Source organism: Pteropus alecto, unplaced genomic scaffold (genome assembly GCF_000325575.1).
Source record: "Pteropus alecto unplaced genomic scaffold, ASM32557v1 scaffold8, whole genome shotgun sequence".
In the NCBI taxonomy this organism is placed as follows: domain Eukaryota; kingdom Metazoa; phylum Chordata; class Mammalia; order Chiroptera; family Pteropodidae; genus Pteropus; species Pteropus alecto.
Window position 1 is genome coordinate 3388271 of NW_006494609.1, and position 20452 is coordinate 3408722.

A 20452-nucleotide genomic window follows, 5' to 3' on the forward strand; every position below is an offset into this window, starting at 1 on the left:
AACATACTGCTTTGGGGGTCATTTAGCTTTGTGTTCGGGGGTCATTTAGCTTTGTGTGGTCCCGTGCTAGGCATTACATGTTACATGCACAGGGTTCTTATCTGTCTAGTTCATTGCTCGGCACACAAGAGACACTGAATACAAAGAGATCTAGTAGTGCCCCATTGAGGGGCTGAATTTCCACTGGAGGATGGAATGTAGGGACCAGAGCTGCAGGCCAAGGACTGAGCCTTGGGGAGTGAGTGTAGGGAGAGAAAATGAGGGGAACCCAAAGTGTAGCATGGTGGGCCCCAGCTCCAGACAACCTTTGCCAAATGTACCGCAAGCCTTTGCATCTTCTGGGCAGACCAAGCTGGACATATGGTATCTATAGACTGAAAATCCCATTGATGTAACAGGACTGGGTTGGCACCAGGTGAATTGTGCCTTCTGGGGCTTGTCTTTGCTGTGCCTGATTGCATTTCTCTTTAATTCAAGTTAAGTCAATCAAGCTCCATTTATTGAGCACCAACTATATGCCAGGCATTGTGCATATATTATGCACCAAATATATGGTGATAAGTAAGATACAATTGCTGCCATTTTAAGAGTCACTCATTCATTTAATCCCCATTACTTCTCAGGCATTGTGTTAAGATTTGGTGAAATTCTTATTCTAGTTTGAGTGGAGTGACACATTTATGCTCAGCTGATCATAATACATACAATGCGATAAGTGATTTGATCTGCATATTAAAAAGTACTTTGGGATTATAGAGCTAAAAGTGACTAATGTTTGTTTGGGAGATTCAGAAAATTCTTTATAAAGAGATGTTATCTGAGCTAGAATAGCAGAACAAAGGAAAAAAGTAAGTGTATCCCATGCTTGGGGAATGACTGGTGAGCTATTAGGGGTAGAGAGCTGGTCCACAGGGAGAGGTGGTGGGAAATGAAGGGTGGGAAGGAGGCTAAGCTTGAAGACCAGTCCAGGGGTTTTTACTTTATCCTTTGATGCGCTGGTCCCTTGGAAAGGAACTCCTTGCCTGGTATACGTGTCTATGTTTTGCCATTAGGTCATCTGTTGGTTTCATACTTTGTTCTCTGGTCAGCATGTCTTGTTATGTTTGGCTGTGTTGCCTCTTAAAATGCAAGCTCCCAGCGGGCAAGTATTTGCCCAGTTTTCATGTTTTGTTTTGTTTCGTTTCGTTTTGTTTTTGTCCTGAGCTCAGTAGAGCAGTCTCCTGGTACTGCTGTGGTCCAGGTTATTGAAGAGAGAGTCTGGCCACGAGCTTTACTGTGAGACTAGGGAGCAAACTCCAAGACAATCAGAGTTGCTGACACTGAACTCTCCCTGGGTGTCTCTCATCTACCACCTGGGGTTGCCCATAATGTATGTGCTGGTTGTTCACTGACTTCCATGCCCCTTCATTTGATAATAGAACTCCTGAGTTCGATCTGGGCACATGCCACCCAGCCTCTTTTGCTGCTGAGTAAAGCCATACAACCATGTTACAGCCACCAAGATGTGAGTAGAAGTGACCTGCATTTGAGCTGACTCTTAAGGGAAGGCGTGACCTCTCCCCTGCCCTGTCCCCCTTCACAGCAGGGAGTGAGAACCACTAGAAAAGCCATCTTAAGCACAGCAACAGAAGCTGCGTGTTGAGCATGGCAGAGTCACCTAATGGCTTGGACTGCCTCTCTATGCTCTGGTGTATTTTTAAGCCTTCTTATTATAGCATCTAATCTGTACCTGAATCTAGTAGCAGGGACCTTGGACAACTAGTTCTTGGTCTCATGGACAAGTCACCTTATCTTTCTAGGCCTCAGTTGCCACAACTGTCAGATGGGAATGCTGATAATTCTTTCCTTGCTCTGTGGGAAACGTGTAAGAGCTGCAGCTGTGGCTATAATTTGAAAAGCACAGGAGTAAGGCAAAGGTGCATGGGGAGCATTTTCAGGGTGAGTGAGTGATTGTCTGTGACCCTAGTTTATCACTCAGCATTTCCTCTTCAGGAATTTTCAGTGGCTCAGTTAAACTGCTGGCCCAGCTAATCACAGCCAAGAAGGGCCCTGTGGGTATTCACCATCTGCTCAGAATAATTCTCCCCAATCTTTAAAGTACTCAGAAGACAGAGTTTGTCTTGGCTGTAATGGGCCAGACCTAAGGAAGTGATCTGGGTCGAAAAGCTTTTACACAATTGTAAGAAATGAGACGTGCTGAATCCAGTTGAACCTCATTAAAATGCCACAGTGGGTTGAGTGTTTATGTTTCATGTTCATGATGTTTGAAATTCACATGAAAAACGTAAGCGCTGAGGTGAAATAACTGGCAAGATCTGGGCCACTATTTCAAGATGAAGGGTATTTAATGGTGACAACGGTGTTGACAGAACACACTGTGAAGTACTTGGAGGGCCCCGGCTCAGACGGGACCCATGCTTCCAACTCTGCTGACCCACCCATTAACTCAATTTGCCTTTTCTCGTGTAATCCCATACTAGGTACTGGTGCTTGCTCAACATACACCTGGTGGATTTATAATAAATGAGAGATAGAGTCTGTGCGATTTGGGAGAACCAGGCAAAGAGTAGAGTTTAAGGGTTTATTAGGGATATTGAATGAAAAAGGAAGGATGTGCAGGAAAGTAATAAGACAACATGTTTGAAAAATTGGAAACACATCTCTTAAATCCCTCTCAGTAGGAGAATAGTAACACATTGTGGCCCAGTCATGCATTCTATTTATTAAAAAAAAAAACATATTAATTGTCTACTGTGCTCTTTGGTTCTGGGACGAAATCTCTGACCTCATATTATACAGCTATTTAAAATTATGGTTATGAAGCTTAGGTAACGAATGCATATGATATAAATTTAGCAGGAAGTGCAAGGGTCAAAATTTACATACAACCTGATGACAACTAGATTACAAAAAAGACAGATGCAGAGGAGAATGAAATGAGGAAAACATGGCAAGGAAATAATGATTGTGTTAGAGAGGCAGAGTTATGGCCAATTTGTCTTTGTTTTCCTAACTTATTTTGCCGTAGTAGTTGTATCCCATTTGTAAATCTGAAAACTAAAAAGGGGCATCATCTGGCCAACAGACTCTCCTATATTATCCACTTGGTCCAGCCAGCCTCCGAGGACTCCTTCTTACTGGACAAGCCCATCTTCCTGTGCCAACCGACTGCTGACATTCTCCAGGTGTTGGGCCCTGCTGCTCTGAGTCTCGATCATAGATATTAAAGTTTAGGAGGGGCCTGGATATACAAAGAGGCACCCCAGTTCTCAGTGATGGCTCTCCAGTGGAAATGCGGCTGGTGTTTCCCCCGACTCTCAGGGCCTGGGCGCCCATCTATTTGGGGCATGAGATGAAAAACTTGGCCAGCTTCTGGCCTTGGGAGTGGATGTGCCAGGCACCGAACACCAAGCTCCGATCAGGCACTCACAGCTGTGCCTGTCTCCACTGGACAAAGCAAAGGTTCTCTCTTCCCACTCCAGATAGACCTGCCTGGGGCGTGACTCTGGGGGACAGCTTGGAATCAGTCAGACCCGAATTCTTAAAAGTTTTACAAATATTTAATTGAAGAACTCATACACATGGTTAGAAAAATAAAATGATACAGAAGGGCTTTTAGTAAAAAAAGGATCTCCGTTCCACTCCCCTTGAATTCAGTCTTGTCTCCTGGAGGCAATGGCTTTTAACTGTTTGAGTTTTGGGTTCTGCCAGTTTATCTTCCAGTCTCTAAGTAACGGGCTAATCCTGCTGTGTCCTGGTGGGTCCTCTAATAAAGCAGGAGTTAGCTCATCTGTACACTTGCATAGACATGAAGACGCGCCATCCGTATCCTCCCTTCAAAAACGGACTTGCTGCCCAGCTGCGGATAGTGTGGTCAGCAGATGGCCACCAGCTGCCGGCTCCATCAGGGCCAGCCTCAGAAGTACAGAGCCACATCGTCCCAGATCACACCCTTTCTGGGGCTGTCTGCATCCCGTGTCTGAGCACAGGGAGCGAATACGGCCAGGCTATTTCTGCTCAGTGCAGGACTCTAATTAACAGTGAACACCCACTTCGGTGCTATGGGCCTGGGTGGCAGAGACTCGGCAGAGTCTGCACTGCAGTTTGACTTCTTCTGCTCAGCCTGCTTCTTTCCCCTTCCTTCACAGGTGTCTATCCCAATAAACGTCATGTGTCCCTAACGGTCTCAGTGTCTGCTTCCAGGGAACTCACCCTGTAACTATTGCCCTTGTTCCTCTCCCAGTTTTTCAGAATATAGCAATTTGTACTGTGTCAACGGGAACTACATTTCCCATAATTCTCTCCCCGGCTTGGTTCCAAGTTAGGGTTAGCCATGAGGGACATCTGTACCAAATTTGGAAGGCAGGAGTGAAGCAACAGCCATTTTTACTCTGTGAAAGTTGGCATAGGGCCAGGTGCTGGTGCAGCTTGCCTGCTTCTGTCACCAACATGGGGCTCACCTTGCTGGCATGCTGCCTAGGGCTCCTCTAGCTCTTCCGTGTCTTGGGCTAGATGCATGTGCAGCTCCCTGATGGGGACACCTGCTTCTCCGAAGGTCATTCACATAGCGAAGATTGGAGGCTGAGAGACACAGATGCAGATTTCAGGTTGTCCTTATGGGTTCCTCTTTCCCCTTTCTCACGTCCATCTTTTCTTCTCAATTACCTGTCCTGCTGACCACAGGCCCGACACCAGACACAGAGGCAGCAGTCTCATCTTACACAGACTGTTTACCAGGCCCCATAACTATATAAGGTCTAATCCCCACAACGGATCCCCTGTTCTAGAATTCTAACTGATATAGTCATTATTTCTAGTTCTTGCATTGATAACTTTGGCTCATCAGCTCTTAGCTGTACTTGGCTCCTCACCCTATGAGGTAGAATATTAACATCATCATCCTTGTCTTCTCCCTTTCTTCTTCCCCACTCACCTCTTTTATCAGCTGTCTTTAAATTTCTACATTTTCAAGTGTGGTAACATTACATCCTGTGTCCCAAAATCATAATGAATGCTTTCCTTCTCTGTTCACGGTCCACTCTAAAAGTTGAAAACCAATAACCAGCAACTGGAGTAGTACATTTTGTGTAGGTAAATAGGCACAGGGCTAGTGATGTTCTATGATCATATTTCTTGTATGTCCAAGGGCAGACACCTGTCTCACTCAAGGATAATATTCTTAGCCCCAAGATCAAATACATTTTCTTGTTTTATGTGCCATCATTTGCTCAAATGCATCTGACTTCTTATGTTGTTTCATTTTTGGATTATAACTTTCTTGTTTAGTGGCTTGTTTTTCCCAGAATTTTCGATTGCTAGAATTTTCGATTGCTTTCTTTTTTCTGTTTGGACAAAGAAAGCTAGGTCTTTGCCATCATGTTCCAATGATCTAGTTTTTTACTCATTTTATGTGTTTCTTGGAATCTCTTCCATTCTTCTAGAAGAATTTCTTCTTGGGACCCACCGACATTTTAATAGACACTAAATTCTTTTGAGCCTTGCTAAACAGCTGTCATCCTGAAATAGCTTTTCATTGGATTCCTGGGTTAATGCCACGATTTCTATTATTCTCACATTATCCTTTTGTTCCCTGGATGGGCACTTCGGTTTTGCTGAAGTACATTCTCACTTAGCTTAGCCATGAGGCATGCTCAAGAAGGAAAACTTAAGTACGTACATGAGGGCTTAGCTGTGTGACTTGAGAAAGTCCCTAACCTCTTTGCATTTCAATTTCCTCAAGTACAATATGCAGATTATGTCACCTACCTCTTGGGACCACTGTGAGGATTATAGAGGATTATATGTGATAAACTGTGGTGAAGTGCTTGGTCCTTGGTGCTGAGCAACTTTTGGTTTATTTTCTTAATTAAGGCACTTTTTTTTTTTTTTTTTTGCTGAGAGATCTTAAAATGCTCTCATTGCCTATGAAATAAAGTCCAAATTCTTTTTTTTCTTTTTTTATGCCTATAGCACCTGGTCTTCCTAGGTGGTCTCTCATCTAAGTACTAACCAGGCCCGACCCTGCTTAGCTTCTGAGATTAGACAGGATCATGTATGTTCAGGGTGGCATGGCCATAGACTAAAGTCCAAATTCTTTAGCATGACCCAACTGACCTTTTCAAATTTATTTTTTATTGCTCTCTTCATGTATCTTGCACCCTGCCAAACACTTCTCCCAGCACACCTGTGTCTCCCAGCCACCAGGCCTTGACTCTCTCTGCTCCCTCTGCCTGACAGCCTTTCCCATGTCTGTGTATCTAAACCATTTCCCTGCTCAGTGCTCCCTCCACCATCCAGCCTTCCCTGATCTCCAGCTACAAACAATCCAGATGTCTCCTCTGGCTTTTATCCCTTTCTCCTGGGTATTAGAGGTATAGTGGCCATGAACTTGGCTGGCTGCCTGTGCATGGACCAGACTCTTTCAATGCTTCTCTACAGCCTAGGCAGCCACAGTGGTGAATGATCCCCTTTTTGCAGAGGGTGGAAGGGAAGATGATGCAGCCTCTGAGTACAGGGTTCTACCCACTGCATTCATGCACCATTTTCTCTCCTGACTCAGGTGAGACCACAGAGAAAAGAAAGTTCCTTTGTTCACCCAGCCGCATTCTGGCACTTCCTGCTCATTTTCAGGATAGGCATGAGAAGCATGGGAAACGAAGGGTGGCCCAAGGTGGTGCTCAACCCAGGCCCTACTCTTCCATGCCAGGCCAGACCCACTCACCCTGATGTGCAGAGGGCATCCGGCACATGGCGGGACTGGGTTCAAATCTCAGCTCTGCCGTGACAATTTGGAATTGTCTTCTTTTGAGCAGACGTTGAAGCCCATTAAAGGTTGAATTCAGTCTTGTGGTCACATTCTGGACTGACTGCCCCATGGCAGGAGACAAAGCTTCTTTTATAGCCAGTGGGACCAAGGGAGGGAGGAAAGCTGAGTTCTTAGTGTGGCCAACTAACTTCCAGTTTCTATCAATAAATGTATTCTTGGACCTTTCCAAAACAAAGCTTTGCTAATATGGAACAGTGGGGCTGCGGGAGCTGGCTGAAGCCTGGCAGTGTCCACAAACCCAGGTTCTCCCTTGCTCTGGGGCAAGCTAGCGCCTAGGCTATGGGGTCTTGGGACCCCAGCCTTCTAACTGGGCTTTTGTGCTATTGGCCCGATCCCATAGGAAGGCTGTCAGGGAGCACACACAAATCAAAGACCACAGATTCTTATGGCTGGAAGGGAGCCTCAGAGATAGCCCGTTCACCACTTTTATTTCATGGGGGAGTGAGGGGAAGAGAGGGGAATGCTGGATCTTTGTCATCTACAGAGATAATGACTGGGATGGGGCTAGACTCCAGGTCTCCCCAACTCCACACCGAGAGATGCTTTTGCTTATACCACACATGACTTTACTTATGGAAATGTGTATGCTTCAACAGAAGGGAAAAGGAAGAGGGCAATTAACTCTAAAGAACCAACCGATGATGGTGGAAGCTGAAACAAAGAGATTGGCAGAGCTGGGTGCCTATCCCTACAGGCCATGGGGCTGTCCTGGTTCTCCCGACACCACTCCCCAGTCCACAATCTGGAGACCGAGGGAAGCTGCGGTGCAGCTCCAGCTGGAGTCTGAAGGCCTGAGAACCAGGGGAGCCAATATTGTAAATCCCTGCCCAAGAGCAGGAGAAGACCAACATCCCAGCTCAAACGGGAGGAAAGAAAGAAAAATGGACAATTCCTCTTTCTTCTGTTTTGTTCTATTCAAGCCCTCAACAGATGGGATAATGCCCACCCACACAGGGAGAGCAATCTACTGAGTTCACCTGCTCAAATGCTAATGTAATGTGGAAGCATACAAACATACCCAGAAATGATGTTTAACCAGCTATCTGAGCATCAAATTGACATAAAAAATTAACCATCATAGTGTCCTTGCTTTTCACCAGTATCATAAGTGACCCCCAACCCCGACCTCTATTCTCAAATTTGAAAACAACTCAACTACAGCTCCTCATCTCAGTATATCTTCTATACGTACCTAGAGCTTCTCAGCGAAGTTTATGGTGTAACTTACAGTTACAAACACCCACTGGAAAGGTAAATCCACACCAGTTTTTCTGTTGTTTTGGCAGTAAAGGATAGCTTTTGGGAAACTAAACTGATATATCATTTTAGGGTCTTATGTACTTTGGGGGAGGCAATATAGCCTAGTGGTTTAAGAGATAATGGAGCCAGATATAGGGCTGGGTTCAAATCTCAGCTCTGCCATGATTTACTGGCTCTGTGGCTTGTGGTTAATTACATAATCAACTTGTGCACCAGTTTCTCCATCTGTAAAATGGGGATAATATTAGGGTTGTTTGGTAGACTTAAATGAATTATTCCATGTGAAGTACGTAGAACAAGGTCTGGTACATAGGAAATGCTCATTGCGTATCGGAGGAATAAGTGAAAACAATAACCATTTGTTGAGTGCTTGGGTGAGGTAGATGCCGGGAGCTTTGGGAGATAAAAAGGTGGACTGAGCTCTTGAGATGCTTTCAGTCTGTGAGAAGAGAGAAGATGATAACATGTCAAATGGGAGGAATGCCATGCAAGTGAGACCAGTGAGAAAGGAGGTTGAATCCCGGAAGGGAAAAAGGAGAAGCCAGGCCAGAACCCGAACACTCTGAGATCTCAGAGATGGGAAAATTACATTGAGTAATTTGGGGCAGTTGGAAAGTGCAAGTTTTTTCAGGTTAGAGGCCTGGTGTGTGTGTGTGTGTGTGTGTGTGTGTGTGTGTGTGTGTGTGTACTCCCACTCACAAAATGAAAAAAGACCTTTTTTTTTTTAAAGAAAAGAGAGAAAGGAACTTTCCCAACACCTCCCTGTAACCCCATTCCACCAGGAGCTTCATGCATTCATTAGCACATCGGCTATGGCGCCTCTGTTTCAGCAACTCCAGCCCCCAGGGTACCTGGGGGAATTCTGAGACGACAGCTTTGCCTGTCAGAGAGAGAGGGAGTCAAGTAGAGATTTCCAGGTCAGAGCAGAGCTGGGTGCCCAGCCCTAAGGGAGGAGACTGAAGACCTAACCTCTTGACACCAGGAGGAATACAGCCCAGAGGCCGTTTACCTGGAGGCTGATTTATGTATAATTTTCTAAAGTGTGGTTGTTTTCTTAAAAAATAACTAAGAAAAAAAAAAGAAAGACTTCAACCTGATTTATTATTTATTTTTCAGCCTGATTTACATATTTACTTCGACCTTTGTGGTAAGACCTCAGCTATTTGGCATAAGGTGTCCTAAGGGGTTAAAATCTGAGTGCCTAAACTTAAAGTTGAATCATTCTGTTGGGCTTTAAAAGTGTATACTTGCTTCTTTGCTTTGTTTGCGAGAGTATTTGGAACATTTTCTTGATGACTTAAGGTGCCGATCATACTACTCTGTTGCCCTTGTGATCTTGTGAATAGGGTGCCTTGACCTCAGACTAAATGGGCCCAGACTACTATGTATTTTGAACTTTATATAATTTTCTTGGAAAAAAAAATAAACTTGTAGATTCAGCTCCGGCATGTACAAGGCTTAGAAGTTGTCATTCCTGTCCTTACAACAAGGAAAAGCTATACAAACTGAATATCAAAGACTTTTCTTGAACAAATCAGAGAATTGGGGTTGCAGGGCAAATCACCACCTGGAAATCTGAAGAGACAGATGAGTCCAGAAAAACACAGCTGAGATTGGCTTACCTGGAGCAAATGCTGCTAGAACTATAAACCAGTGGGAACTCTTAAATGATAATTTGATGAATTTCTGGAGATTGAATGGACTATCATGAGAGTGAGAAGCCCCCACAATCCTAGAGACCCCCACACTCTCGTGGATTTTACCTCCAGGAACTCTACCAGGCTCTCACGGTGAAGGGCCAAGAAATAGCCCCTGTGGCTCTGGCAAGGAGAGAGAGGAAGTACCCATTCCGAATTACATCCAGAGCGTTCTCCTTAATAAAGGCCTACTATTTAGGGAAGAGACTTTGCCAGAGCCTTTGCTCAGCTTGGGGAAGAGAATTATCCAACTCCAGCCCTCTTTATTTTTCCTGTGTAAAAGGAGCGGGGAAGCTAAGAAACATGTGTGAAGAGCTCAGCCCAGGGACACAGGCCCACTAAAAGACTGAGATTAAATCATCAAGTTAAACGTCTTCTCACACTTTGCCACCACATTGACAAGGCTCCTTTCTGGTAATAGTGGATTGCGTCTGAAAGAGCTGCACGATACAGACTCCACTTAAGAAGGAATTCCTAGGGAAGCCCAAAGGCAATGGGAGACACAAAAACAAGGACTCTGGAAAAATCTGAAGGCTCTGACACCTGCAGTTACAGTAAAACAATAAACAGAGCCCAGCACCACATCAGGTTAACCTAAAACTTCACATTAAAGACTTTTTTGCCTCAATATCTATTGCTCTATGCATCATCTGAGGCATTTGACAAAAATTACAAGGCAAAGCAAGTATTAGAACTAGACTCATATGACGCAGATTTTGGAATGATCAGACAGAGATAACTAATACGTTAGGAGCTCTAATGGAAAAGTAGACAACATGCAAGAACTGATGAGTAATATAAGGAGATAAAAGTAGTCCATGGATGTGTGACTGGTCTAATACCTTAGCTGGGTACCACAGCCTGGATCCCAGAGTGCTTCCCTGTGGATGCCCCGGTTTGTACTAGCCACATTTCAAATTCTCAGTAGCTACATGTGTGGATCAGCACCACTTCGGGAAATCGTATAAAACTAGAATTAGTTTTGGCTGCTAGTGTCAAAAGTGGCTTAACCAAAATAAAAAGTGCGCTTCTCTTATGTAAATGCTCAGAGAGGCATTGAAGGCTTTCTGATTTTGCACTTTGTGGTAATAGTCAACCCAGGCTCCTATTCTGTTGCTCTATCACACATGGGCTTTATTTCCAAATTCCTCAATAGTCCAAGATCACTGTTTCTGCTCCAGCCAACGTATCAATATCCTAGCCAGCGTAAAGAGGAAAAGGAAGGAGAGGGAAACCCTACTCTTTTTTTTGATGGCGCTTCCAAGAAGTTACATTATGTACTGCTCTTACTTACCTGCCTTTAGTAGTGTGGCCCTACCTAGCTGCATGGGAGGCTGAGAAATATAGTCTGTATGATAGGTGACCATGTGACCAGCTAAAATTCTGAGGTTCTACGACTAAGGCAGAAAAAGAGAACAGATATTGAAAATTAACTGGTAGTGTTGGTCTCAAACCAATCCACATTAAAGAAGTATAGATTAGGATGGTAAACCAGAAAGCCAATTTATTAAGAGGTTGTAAGATTGTAATTGCCAGCCAGGTAGGAGTGCCTGGATCTGCAGGACTATTGCGATTTCTTCCAAGTAGAATAATCTAAGTGGTTGGAAGATTAAGAGATCAGGCTATGATGGCCTGAAAGGCTCCTTTCTATTTAAGAATGTACGGACCTGCCAAGTGAACTAAAACATTCCTGCCAGCCATGAGGAAGCCCTCTCTCTGGGACGACACTAAAGATCCTTGGACAAACTCCTAGTTTCAATGTCCCTTTATCTGAACTTCTTGGGGGCCTTATCCTTGCCTCCTCATAGTTTTACACATTACAACTCTGCTTACATTTGTTACATTTTAGACTTCAGGAGGATGAGATTTTGAAGATACACTAGCTCCTCGTTGTAGACTTCAGAAATACTGTTATCTCATCAGCAACATCCATTCACTTAATAAACATTTATTAATTATTGAACACCTATTGTGTGCCAGGTATTATCTGTGCTGAGAAGGAATAAGAACCTGGCTTCTGTTCTTAAGGTGATCACAGTAGCTGAACAATAGGGAAGGTGATGTCGGGCAGGGGCTTGAAAAATGAGTAGGTATTCACTGAGCAAGAGGAATGAAAAGGCATCCCAGGTGGAAGGGAAAACATGTACAAAATCATGCATGGAAAACCAATCCAACAGTTTTGGGAGCAGAATGTAGCCGGGTGGAGCTTGAGAGGAGGAGATGCTGGAAGGTGCTGCAGTGGACACTGCGGTGGCCTCCTCAGCATCCACTCCTTTTTGGTAACTACCACACTTGGCTTTGGGTATCCACCCTCCCTACACTTCCCATGCACTTTGTAGGAAGTTGACTCCACCCTCGCCCTGTGGGTGGGGTGAATAGCTCCAGTATAGACGCATCAGCAAAATCCTTTCTTGCCTGAGGATAAACGGGTGACCCAATTATGACTTGAAAGACTGGAGAAAATTTACTGACAGCTTCAGGGAAAGAAGCTCTCTCTCTTTCTCCTACATGGCATGAAGTGTGGGTATGAAGCCAGGAATTGCTACAACCATTTTGTCACTACGAGAGAAGACTGCCCAAGAATGAAGATGACACCATGGAGGGCAGAGAGGACATCCAGAAAGAAGTAGGGGCTTTGACGACATTGTTGAGCCATTAAGTCAAACTTACCCTGAAGCCTGCGCTACCTCTAGGCCTTCAGCAGTGTGAGGGAACTTGGGGCTTAGCCTTTATTCTGGAGACAGTAGGAAACCATAGTTTGTTTCCTTCCTTCCTTCCTTCCTTCCTTCCTTCCTTCCTTCCTTCCTTCCTTCCTTCCTTCTTTCCTTCCTTCTTTCCTTCCTTCCTTCCTCCTTCCACTCTTTCTTTCATTATGAATTCATATGTTTATTAAAGACTTAAATGGGTACGTATTGTTCCAGAAAAAAATTCTATCAGGAGGCATTCTTTAAATGATTCCTGTAAACTTTATATAATTACTCGTAAGGGAAAAGAAAATAGATTTTTTGGTAACTTTTTGTTTATTTTACACCTTTATTTGGTCATTCCTTTCGGGTGCTGATCTCCTTTTGCTTAGTAGCCTCTATTTTCCTTTCTTCCACCTCTCAATCTCAGAGATTTTCATATTCTTATTACTATAATCACACTTTAATTCCTGGTCCTGTCCACCTCCTCTCACTAGTCTCATTTACTGACTGTCTTCTCACAGAGGGCTTTTAAGCAGAGGAGGAGCTGATTGGACCTGAGTTGTAGAAAGTGGCCTCAGGGTACTGAGTGCAAAGAGTCTGGACCAAGGCTAGAAATGAGAAACTGAGTCAAGACAGGAGAAGAGGGGGAGAACTTGAGGGTCACTCAGCCGGACTGACTGGATAAGGGAGGGGTGAAGAACAGGGTGTGCTTCGGGAATGCTGAGCCTGACTGCACAAATGGAGATGCCCTTCTTCCTCCTTTTTCTACCTCTGGCACTGTAGGCCATAAAACCCTTCCACTTCCAGACTTAATTTTCCTTTTTGGTGCATTCACTCCTCTGATTACAGCTCCTTATGGGCATGCCTGGTCCTTTAGAATAGAGACCACACCTTTTTCATCTTCACATCCCCAGGGACTAGCCTGGCACACAACTGGCACTTGGTCAGTGTTGAATTGGATTGAGTTGATTGCTTACCAGTTCTTCCTGAGCTAGGCATTAGCTGCACCCTCTTTCTACTCCTGGGGCTTATTCATCTCTTTCATAAGTAGCTTCCCAAAGCTGCAGCCACAATACCCAGCTTCCTTGTTGTTGGCAGGTGACGGCAGCCCGAGTGCCATACGCCAAGGAGTCAGCCACTGGGAACACGCCAAGATGGTGAGGGTGAGCCAAGTAATCAGGGCTCTATAAGAGGCTTGAGTGTGCTCTCCCGAAGATCTGCAACAACACCTCCTTTCCAGGAAATAGAAATCAGGCCTTTTCCTTTCTTTTTTTCTCACCTGTTGTATCTTGTGGCCAAAAGTACATTCATTGGCTTTCTATGCTTTTAAAATAAATCAATTTCAGGACCACACCCTTCTGAGCTACCCCAAGTTTGCTCCTTGATAGTGTTAACCCCTTTCCATCCACCAGACCTAAAATGCTGGAGTTCTACTTTATGAAAATATTAACCCTTTAGCTCTTTCCACAAGAGGGATCTCACTTTTCCTGATGCCTGCCCCCCACCATTTCTCCCTCTGCTAATAATTCATCCCATAGGATGGATGTTGACTGTTTTTTGGGGATGGCCATGGGTTTAGTGGTGTTGGGAGGAACCATACTAACTTTTACTAACTTTGTAAGTCACCTCTCCTTATTCCTTTTAAATCAATCTTTATTGGTTTTTTTTTTGAGGCGCCCCTTCTTCTTCCATCCCCTAAGTTTTCCTCACTACCTCTCCAAGATTTCAAGTTTTTCCCCTGGTCTGTTTCATGATGGAAATTCCTGGCCCCCTGTGAGTCTGAAGGGCTCTGAAATTCAGCTCTCATCTGCCCCAGTGTTATGTTGTTTTCCCGGTCGCTATGGCAGGGATTAAGACACGAGCCAGGGAAGGAGGGCGGAGGGAAGAAAGTCAGCAGGGAAAAGCAGGACACAGAAGACCAGGGAGAGAGCCTGACTGGAGGGTGTCAGAGCAGGAGGGAACAGAGAGAGATAGGCTGAGCACGTCAAGGACAAAAGAGAGACTCTTGTTTTGTTTTGTTCTATTTTGGTTTTGGTTTTTTAGTTTGGATTTGTTTCCAGAGGTGAGGAGATAGGCATTGAGTTCTGAATCCTGCCCCCAATGCAGAGACACAGCTAAAGAAATCCTCTCCTACAATCAGTAATCCAGAGGCAATCTCCAGCCCCAGATAACAGGAAAAACTCTCAAAATAGCTTCCAGTTATTCTCAATTCACTTTATGGCCAGGCCTACTGAGTCAGTGTGGCAATGTGACCCAGCACCTTCTATGACCCAGGCAAGAGAACCCTGCCCAGGCCTCCCTGTGTCCTTGGGGTGAGAAGTCCTCAGAACCAGGTGGATGCCCAAGCAGAACCCACGCCCATGCTTATGCCTACCCTCATGTAGACCTCAGTCCCAGTACTCGGGACCTCAGAATCTCTGCCCAAATGGCCCAAGCCTGCTTCCAGGGCCCATGTGGGCCTATTCCCGTGGTCCATCCTATCAAGGGTGGCATGTGAAGCTAGTGGCCAAGGGGTGGCTTCTTGGGACGCAGGGCATGGGCAGTGGACAGAAGGGAGAGCTGCAGGATTGTGCAGGTGGGCAAGGCTGAGGGTAGGAACAAAAAGGGGACAGGCCCTGATCGGGGACTGCCTGTCCCTGTGCTGTCACATTTTGTCCAAGGAGTCTGAGAATTCTAAAGTCACACATGGCCTTTCAGAATGTTGTGGAGGTATATTGGTAAAGGTAGGTGGCTAAGACATTTTATTTAACAATTTGTTAGCTTGGCTAATAACTTTTAAATATTTAGATACATGGCATGTGGGTCTTACTTGAATTCTCGCTCTGGTCTCACAAACCTGTGAAAAGACAAAGATTTGCCTGGCATGGATGCCTCTATCTCCAGCTGTGCCTCAAAATCCCTTTTTTGGAAAGTCAGAATTTTCCAACACCCTTATTTCTGAAGATGCTTCTGGTGGGGACAGAATTAGGTTATTTGAAATACTTGGTGTCTCTTGTCACAGGGATATGTGCCATCTGCTAGCTGAAGCCTTGATATTTTGGGAAGATAGCAGCAACCAAAATTAAATACGAATTTAATTAAATTTGATACCAAATTAAACCAGAAGTATATTCAAAGGGCAGCGGCACTTATGCAGAGGTGATTTATAAGAATCCTTGGTTATTTGGGACACTGTCGGGAACCAGAAAAAAAGCAAAAATAAACAACCACCAAAAACAAATAAGGAAACTACCCCCCTCAAAACAAAACAAAAATGACTGTCACAGCCGAAGTAAATGCCACAGAATTCATCCTACCGTTTATGTATTTACTCACAGGCAGACCATTCAGATCTTCCTTCAGAGACCATTTTCTCTTTACGTAGACAAAATTCAAGGGACGATTTGGGTGAAGAACTTCTCATTCCACAGAGGTTTGAAAGAATACCTTAGAAGGGGAGCAGGGGAAGGCTGCTGGAGACTTGACACTCTGATCGGAATGAGAAGATGGTTGTCAGTTTGTGTTAAAGGCAGAGACAAACCAAGAATAAAAAGTAGACGGAAGAAAGAAAAGTAGACAGGAGAGCATAGCACAGTCTCCGAGTCCAGTTAGCGTGATAAGAACAACCTCGTGTCACAGTCCAGTCCAAGGAGGGGGATGGGTATGCACAAAAGAGGGAAGTATACATGCTATGGTCTCAATGTTCAGGTCTCTCAAATTTTTATATGCTAAATCCTAATGCTCGAAGTGACGGTATCAATAGGTGGGGCATTTGGGAGGTGCTTAGGTCATGAGGGCAGAGTCCTCAAGAATGAGATAAACGCCCTTACAAAGGGGGCTCCAGAGAGATCTCTTTCCATTCCCCCATGTGAGGAAACACTGAGAAGTCTGAGACCCAGAAGAGAGCCCTCACCCGACCATGCAGGCAGCCTGATCTTGGACTTCCGGCCTCCAGAGCTGTGAGAACTAAGTTTTTGTTGTTTATAAACCAGCCATCTGTCATATTCTGTTGTGGAAGCCTGAATGGACCTAGACAGTGTGATTCTGGGTATCATGAGAAGTTAGGGAAAGTTTTAAAGTGGGCCAGTGTCCAGTGCTGGTGAACATGTGGACAAACGGGGATTCCCCTACTGCTGGTGGGAGAATAACCTCTGAGGAAACTGGTTTGGCAGCACCTTATAAAGTTAAGCACGTAAAGCAATAAAGTTCAGCTCTTAAGTATGTACAGAGACAACCCTTGCACCTGGTCATGGGAGACATGTGCTAGAAAATTCATGGCAGCACTGTTTTTATAGTATTCAGAATCCCTCAAATGTCCATCAAACAGTCATGGTATATTCTGCATGGAATATTATACAGCTGGGAAAATGAACACACTACAGCCACACATGGCAACATGGATGAAACTGAAAAACAATGTTTAACAAAAGGAACTAGTCGCCAACAAAACACATAAGTAGGATTCAATTTACATAAAACTCAGGAACAGACAAGACTAATTATGTTGTTTGGGGCTACATTCATATATGATAAAGCAATAAAGAAAAGCAAGAGCATGATTGACGTATAAATTGGAATAGAGGTTACCTCTGACGGGGAAAGAGCAGGCTCCTAAGGTCTTATAGTGAGACTCTTTTTCTTCTTATCTGGGTGGTGGGTCTATTGATATTCACTTGACTTATATTCTTTAAGCTGTACATATATGCTTTATTCACATGATATCAACCAATTTTTAAAAGAAGGGGAAAGAAAACAAGAGTCAGGTTCGGTCTAATTTACTCTGTCTAAGAAGGCAAGATAGTGTTTAATAACATTAATTTGAAATAACAATGAAAAGAAAAACCGTTTTGGGCATATGGAGAGCCAAGTTTCAGTGATTTGGAAAGTTCTTTTATAAATGACAGTTGCTCAGCTTCTTTTCCATACAATGGAGATACTACAGCTATGACCTGGGATCCCATCTCTTTTCTCTTCCTTCCTTCCTTCCTTCCTTCCTTCCTTCCTTCCTTCCTTCCTTCCTTCCTTCCCCTCCAGAGGCCACCAGAGACAGCAGTTTCCATGGTAATCAGTGTCCTCATTAGTTTTATTTTTTTTACGCCTAAAGCACCTGGTCTTCCTAGGTGGTCTCCCATCCAAGTACTAATCAGGCCCGACCCTGCTTAGCTTCCGAGATCAGACAGGATCGGATTTGTTCAGGGTGGCATGGCCGTAGACCCCAACTCTTTTCAAATGAATTTCATGTTGGCTGAGCAAGGACAGAGACGGGAACCTTCGTGGGGGCTCCTTGGAGAGGCACAGAGGGCACTTCCACCAACCAGCTCCGAGTCTGTGTTTTGGCCTCTTTCTGGCAGCCTTCCCATGGCCATTGCCCGAGAGTTTGTTACAAATGCAGACTCTTGCGCCCCATCCCAGACCTAGTGAATCAGAATGTGCACATTAACAAGATTCCCAGAGGCTCCAAACACACACTGAAGTGTGAGAAGCGTTGCTCACGTCTAGACTGTGACCAGGTACCAGATACTCAGCTCTTTATAATTTCAGGAAAATCCATCCTTTGAACAGACTCCAGGTAGACCCTCCTTGTACTGAACTCCATGCTGCAGTGGATAGTCTTTGGAGAAACTCAAATTCATTCATTCGTTCAATGAATATTAGGGTGAATTATATGAAATTGCCCTTCTGTAGGCCCCACATGGTTGAACATTGTCAGTTTATATGGTCTAGCTCTTGATATTTATTGAGCTCCTATTATGTGCCAGGCACGATGCTAGGCATTGGGGGTATAGCAGTGGGCAAAACCAGACTTGGTCACTGTACTTATAGAGCTTACAGTCTATCAGGAGAGATAGTCATTAACTTAAAAGAAAAAAAAAATCCACATGAATAGATATAAGATCACAATTGTGGCAACAGCTACACGGTGGAGTTCCCTGGTGTGTGGACCGTCCATGAGTTGATGTATTTCAGGGTGGGCGTCGGTCAGACGAGGCCCCTCTGAGGAAGCGTGGCCAGAACTGAATTCTAAAAGGTGAGGAGGGGGTGGGAGTGAGGACCCTATAGCCTCAGGGGAAGAGAATTCCAGGCAGAGGGCACAGCAGGTACCAAGGACTCCTATAAAGGATTCTGTAGAAGACAGTGACTCCGCCCTGACGGCAGGTACCAGCCAGAAGAGTCTCTCCTCTCCTAAATGACCGTGCCAGTGAGATAGCTGAGTTTGTCCACAGCAGCAACCCAGGCTTTCTGCTTGTTTAAAGAGGCTGCCGGTGCCTTCTCTCCACCCTGGGATGGGACTGGCAGAACACTGTGTAATGGTCTTGCTAGTCGAATTTACTCACTTCACATCTGTGTGCCCTGCTTTTGATTTTTCTTGTTTGAATAAACTTTGGTGGCCTCAGGGACTTCTTTCAATTCCCGAATGTATGCAATGATCTCTCTTGCTACTAGGTCATTGCACATGCTGTTCTCTCTGCCTGGAACACCACATGGGCAGCCTGCCCACCTTCCTTCACTCCAAATACCTGACTTACTCCTGGTCACATTCAGCACCCATCCAGGAAATCTTTACTCCTCCCTCCTCCGCACCGCAAGCTCTGGTGCTGTTCCCACAATCCCCCTCAATAGACAGACCAAGCGCTCATTGTCTCCTGGCCCCAAGTCTGATTTTCCTCATCAATCCTCTCTGGTACCCAGCTTAGGCCACAGAAGGTGCTCAATATTCACTTGCTGAATGAATAAAAGAAATACTGTATTTAACCTGATGCACAGCTGTGGCTCACACTATGGGTTGGCTTATTCGACAGCTATTTCTTTACTTCTTTCTTCCTTGTCTGCCTCCGCTCTAGAGGCTGGTTTGCTTTCCCAGCCTCCCTAGCACATAGACGTGACCATGTGATGGACATAGTCATTCAGTGAGAAGTCTTCTGGGGCTTCTGGGAAAGTTTCTCCTTTTTTATAAAAGGAATTCACAGCTGATGCTGCCCCTTTCTCTTCTTCCTGCCTAGAATTGAGCTGTGATGCTAGAAGCTGCAGTAGCCATGTTTTAATCATGAAGGAAAAGCCAATGGAATCAAAGAGACAGCAGTCCGAACGTGACTGAGTCACAGAACCAGAACCAGTGGCTACTTATCTCTAGATTGCTCCTTATTTGAGGAAAATGAATGCCTGTTTGGTTCATTGATGAGGATTTTTTGTCATTTGCAGCAGAGAGCATGCCAGAGGGGGTGTAAGAAGGAGAAAACAATGGGAAGAGTCCAGTTGGCTTGTTGAAAAAGGACGTTAACATTTGTTGAGCTCCTGTATGTCCCTGGTTATTGTTCTAGTTGCTTCACATTTAGGACATTTAGCCTCACCATCAATTCAAGTAGAGTTATCTTGTCATTACACAGATGAGGCAACTAAAACTCAAGACCCGAGTGAATTGCCCCAGTCACCCGGCTGGTGGTGGCAGAGCTGGGAGGGGTCTACCCTCTCGCAGCTCTGTCTCACTGCTACCCAGATGACAAGGGTGGCAGGCCCTTAGCAAAGTCAGCCAAGTGTTGTTGGAGGTGGAGGTACCAAGGGGTTTATCTCAAAGCTAGATCTCTCCCAAATTGACTAGGATTCTTCCAGCTCAACATCTTTTGTGTAGCAGCCACACTAGCTTTATAAGAGTCTACCCATTGTAGTCAGAGCAGCAGTCGATAACTTTGCAGTATAGATTGTTAAACATCGCTAATGTTTAACCACTGACACTGCCAGAAACATCCTGCAGAGAAACAAGTCTTTTGCCCACAGCTGAAGCATTTCAGTAGTACTCATGTCAAGGGGGTCCCAGGCTAAGCAGTCTCTGTCTCCTTTAGCATATTCTGTCTTCCCTAGTCAAAATGCCTAGTGCTTTCACATTTTCTCAGGCTCCGTATTGAAAGAAAAACGAATAAGCAAACAAACTTAAAATCACATCAAAGCGTTGGCTATTTAATCGTTCCTGCTTTCAGGCCCCTCTTTCTACCCTAATCTAACCCGAA

The 20452-nt window shown here is 44.7% G+C and overlaps 2 pseudogenes; both read right to left on the minus strand.

Moving 5' to 3' along the window:
- Positions 1–5961: 5961 nt before the first annotated feature.
- On the minus strand, positions 5962–6080 carry LOC112473736 (annotated as a pseudogene).
- An 11464-nt stretch (positions 6081–17544) lies between these two features.
- On the minus strand, positions 17545–17663 carry LOC112473970 (annotated as a pseudogene).
- Positions 17664–20452: the final 2789 nt, after the last annotated feature.